The sequence below is a fragment of the Oratosquilla oratoria genome, chromosome 33 (genome assembly GCF_046742065.1).
Source record: "Oratosquilla oratoria isolate Oo_2021 chromosome 33, ASM4674206v1, whole genome shotgun sequence".
Taxonomy (NCBI): domain Eukaryota; kingdom Metazoa; phylum Arthropoda; class Malacostraca; order Stomatopoda; family Squillidae; genus Oratosquilla; species Oratosquilla oratoria.
The window spans coordinates 27153041-27158040 of record NC_134809.1 but is presented as its reverse complement, the minus strand read 5'-3'; the positions used below and the strand labels follow the sequence as shown (position 1 = coordinate 27158040).

At 44.8% G+C, this 5000-nt stretch overlaps 1 protein-coding gene across 1 annotated transcript in view; it reads right to left on the bottom strand.

Moving 5' to 3' along the window:
* Positions 1–5000, bottom strand: part of LOC143017815 (small G protein signaling modulator 1-like) — a 542861-nt gene that overhangs the window by 429614 nt on the left and 108247 nt on the right. The window lies entirely within an intron of this gene.

Below are 5000 nucleotides of genomic sequence, written 5' to 3'. Positions count from 1 at the left end.
ATATTCATCCTCATCTTATTCTCACTCTCATTTCCATCATCCTCGCCAGTATCCTCATCATCCCCAACATTACTGTTTTCATCAACTTCCTCATTTTCATCAACCTTATCATTATCATCATCATCATCATCCTCGTCCTCATTCTCATCATCCTCACCATCCTCTTCCTCATTCTCATCATCCTCTTCCTCGTCCTCATCCTCATCATCATTATCCTTATCAACTTCCTCATTCTCATCAACTTCATTATTATCATCGTCTTCATCCTCATCCTCGTCTTCATCCTTATCCGCGCCTGACACCTTCAAAGACCCCTGAGATCACGAGGTCACGCCTCATTCCCAAAGGAGGAGGAGGAGGAGGAAAGGAGGAGGAGGAGGAGGAGGAGGAGAAAGATTAGGAGGAGGAGGACCAACCAAAAGTACAAGACAACTCGCAATGATGACGAAGAAGAGAAGAAGCGGAGGAGAAGAGAGGAAGAGAAGGAAGGAAGAGGAAGGAAGAGGAAGGAAGAGGGAGGAGAGGAGGAGGTGGGAGGAGGAGGAGGAGAGACCGCAGAAGCAGCACACACAGGAAGAGGAATATGGGGAAGAGTAGGAGGAGAAAGAAGAGGAAGAGGAAGAGGAGGAACAACAGCAGCACAAGAAGAAGAAAAAGAAGAAGAAAAAGAAGAAGAAGAGGCAGAAGAAGAAAAAGAAGAAGAAGAGGCAGAAGAAGAAGAAGAAGAAAGAAGAAGAAGAAGAAGAAGTGTGATTAGGAGGAGGAGGAGGAGGAGGAGGAGGAGGAGGAGGAGGAGGAGGAGGAGGAGGAGGAGGAGGAGGAGGAGGAGGGAACGAGGAAAGGACACCCAAGAAGAACAGCAGCTTCTCCACCACCTCAAGCCTCGACACGTGGATGGAGGAGGAGGAGGAAGAGAAGAGGGAGAAGGAGAGGAGGAGGAGACAGGGGAGAAGAAAGAGAAGGAGAAGGAGGAGGAGACAAGGGAGAAAGAAGAGGAGGAGGAGGAGGAAGAGACAGGGGAGAAGGAAGACGAGGAGGAGAAGAAGAAGAAGGAAGGGGAGATGGAGGAGGAGAAGGGGGAGGAGGAGGAGGAGAAGGAAGGGGAGATGGGGAGAAAGCGGAGGAGAAGAGGAATGAGGAGGAGAAGAGGAAGGAGGAGGAGGACACAGGGGAGAAGGAAGAGGAGGAGGAGGACGAAGAGAAGTAGGAGGAGAAGGAGGAGAAGGAAGGAGAGAAGGAGAAAGAGAAAGAGGGTGTGGAGGAGGGGAGGAAGACGAGGAAGAAGACAAGGAGGAATAGGAGGAGGAGGACAAGGAGAAGGAGGAGGAAGACAAGTGGGAAGAGGAGGTGGAACAGGAGGAGAAAAAAGAGGAACAGGAAAAGGAAGAGGAGGAGGAGGAGGAATAGGAGGAGGAAGACGAAGATGAAGAGGAGGAGGAGGACAAGGAGAAGGAGGAGGAGGAAAAGGAGGAACAGAAGGAGGAGGAGGAGGAGGAGGAGGAGGAGGAGGAGGAGGAGGAGGAGGGGGAGGAGGAAGACGAGCTGACAAGGAATAATTATTTTATAAATGCTTAGACTAAGATCATTATATGACACAGCATCTTGACTTCTCTCTTCAGTTGAATTTTATTCAGATAATGATAACTTGAGTTATGAGACTCTTCTTGTTTAGAAGATTTTTTCTGTGTGTTCACACGATACTCTGAACTCTTGCTCAGGCGTCACATAATTGGGATAACAGGCGAGGCGAAAAAGAAGAAAGAAATATCTGGGCGAAAAAATGGAGCCAAGGGAGATACAGTCGCCTCAAAAAAAAAAAAAAAAACTCGGAAATATCCGTTAGTTTTCAACGAATACAACGTGTCTTTTTTATCATTCTATATTTTTTCTCATGTATCTTTCCTCTTTTTTTTTTGTTTAAGGTAAATAAATGTGTATCAATATGAAAGAAATTAATAAGAATTCATGTGAACAAGTTGTATAGACACGGTAATGGAAACATGGACTGGAGGTGAAGCTTTTATTACACGCTCGCATACCCCCTTGAGCCGTAAGGCGTGTATATAAACTCTGTATGTATCTAGTATGCTCATTCCTTTGAGAAAGTCGATAGACGAAACGTCAGGAATAAAAGCTTCACCTCCAGTCCATGTTTCCTTTACCGTGTCTATATAATAAGAATTCGTTCATTATGCCCTGGTAGCGTATTGGCGAGTCCTGAATGATATTGCAGGCTTTGTCGTCGACAAAGCTACGTTTGAATCAAACACTATATCTAACGGTTCCAGAAATTCAAAACCTAAATCATTATTGAAGATCACTGTCACTATCAAGTATTAATACTTTTAATAAAATTTTAGAAAATGAGTTTCTATATTTTCTAAAGAATTCTCAAAAGTAAATTCTTATTTTTCGTAGTCATAACCTAGTGACGTCATAACATTTGGGTTATAATTGAACATTATTTTGACTGGCATTTTTATATAATACTGAGGGTTATTATGAAGCTATTCTTTATTTTTCTATAGCATCCAATATTATAATGTTTGCATAGCTGTATTCCTTATCTATAGTGACGTTAACTAAGATGAATTTTTTCATCTATTGTAATTCAGGAAGATAAGAAAGTTAGGACACACGTCAACAAGCACAACTTAATTCCTAAATTATATACATATACATATATATATATATATATATATATATATATATATATATATATATATATATATATATATATATATTATATATATATATATATATATATATATATATATATATATATATCACGTGAAAACCACTGTTGGGGTATAAAATACTGGAGACGGGGAATCTATATATTTCGATTGCAAAATAATATATATATATATATATATATATATATATATATATATATATATATATACATATATATATATATATATATATATATATATATATATATATATATATATATATAATTGAAGGTCAAATTAATTTGGATAATTCTAACCTTTTCTCTGCGTGGGAGGAATTCGCCTTTGGCTTAATGGAATCGCAAGAATAAAAAAAATTTAACTTTCAGTCTCGGTTCTTTTAACACGTGATCTTTGGTTTTCCCCATCGTGTGCTCTACAGAACTTGTCAAGTGTTCTCTTTTACACTCACTACCTACACCATCCCTTCCATCCCTCCCCTCCTCCCTCCCGCCCTCCCTCTTTACCAACACTCCCTCCCTCACTCCTTCTCTCACTCCCTCACTCTCAACCTCCCCTTCTCACCTTTCCTCTCGCATCCCTCCATCCCTCCCCTCCTTCCCACCCGCCCTCACTCCCCCCTCACCCCCTCACTCTCAGCTTCCCCCTCTTACCTTTCCTCTCGCATCCCTCCCTCCCTCCCCTACCTCCCTTTCCTCCCTCCCTACCTCCCTTCCAACTTACCTACACTACACCCTCCATCCTCTCCCTCCCGCCCTCCCTCCTTACCCACACTCCCTTCCTCACTCCCTCACTCTCAGCCTCCCCTTCTCACCTTTCCTCTCGCATCCCTCCCGCCCTCCCTCTCTCCCCAGACTCCCTCCCACACTCCCTCACTATCAACCTCCCCTTCTCACCTTTCCTTCCGCATCCCTCCCTCCCTCTCTTCCCTCTCTTCCAGCTCACCAGACGCACCACTCGAACGTGTCGAGATCTGGAGCGGCGGAGTTCAAAGTGGGACGACGACGACATTTATGCAAACACACTGGCGGCGGCGGCGGTTGCGTTTATTCCTTCTCCCCGTCTCAGACCAACACCTCCGAAACGCGTCAACATGGACCGAAAACCAGTCCAGGGGGTCCCGACCCGGATGTCTGGGGGTACCCAGAGGCCCGTAACAGGTTTAACGGGGGTTCATAGCCCGTGAATGCCAGACTGTTTTAATCAGACTGTGAATGGCCATCACCAAGATGCTAAGCTTCAGTATCCCTTGGGGTAGACTGTAGTCTGCAATAGGAAGAAGCAAACGGTTGACTGTAGACAGCGGACAGCTTTCCCTCGTTTTGGGCCTGACAGGGATACAGCAAGGAGGAAGAGGAAGAGGAAGAGGAGGAAGAAGAAGAAGAGGAAGAGGTGAAGGAAGAAGAAGAAGAAGAGGAGGGGGAGGAGAAGTAGCAGCAACAACAAGAGAAGGAGGAGAAGGAGGAGGAGGGGAAGTGCAATAACAAGAGATGGAGGAGGAGGAAGAGGAGAAGAAAGAAGAAGAGGAGGAAGAGGTGAAGGAAGAGGAAGAAAAGGAGTGGAAGAAAAAGAGGGACAGGAACAGTAACAGGAAGAGAAGGAAGAGGCGGAGGAGGAGAAAGAAGAAAAGAAAGAGGAAGACGAGTAGGAGAAGGAAGAGGGGGAGAAGGAGGAGGAGGAAGACGTGTAGGACAAGGAAGAGGGGGAGAAGGAGGAGAAGGAGGAGATGGAGGAGGAGGAGGAGGAGGAGGAAGAGGAGGAGGAGGAGGAGGAGGAGGAGGAAGAGGAGGAGGAGGAGGGGAGGGGGAGCAGCAGCAGCAACAAGAAGAGAAGGAGGAAGAAGACGAAGAAAAGGAGGAGGAGGAGGAAAAGGGAAGGGAGGGAGAGCAGTAACCGCAACAGGAAGAGGATGAGGAGGAGGAGGAGGAGTAGGAGGAAAAATAGATTTAGCAGCAGCATGGATAGGAAGAGTAGGAAGAACAGGAGGAGGAGGAGGAGGAGGAGGAGAAGGAAGAAAAGAGTATTAAGAGTAGGAAGAGATGTACGAAGAAGAAGAAAAAATTGTTTTAGAAGAAGAGAAATAAAATGAATAAGAGAAGAGTGTCAAGGAAGAAGAAAAAGAATAGGAAGAGAAATAGGAAAAATAAAAGAAAGAGGAAGAGGAAGAGATATAGGAAGAGAAAGAAGAAGAGGAGGAGGAAAAGGAGGAGCTGAAGTGGTGACCCACTTGTTCCCGAAAGAGTAAACAAAGGTGATCCTTTATGCTATGGGGGAACGTTCGGGATTATTCAGGAGGAGGAGGAG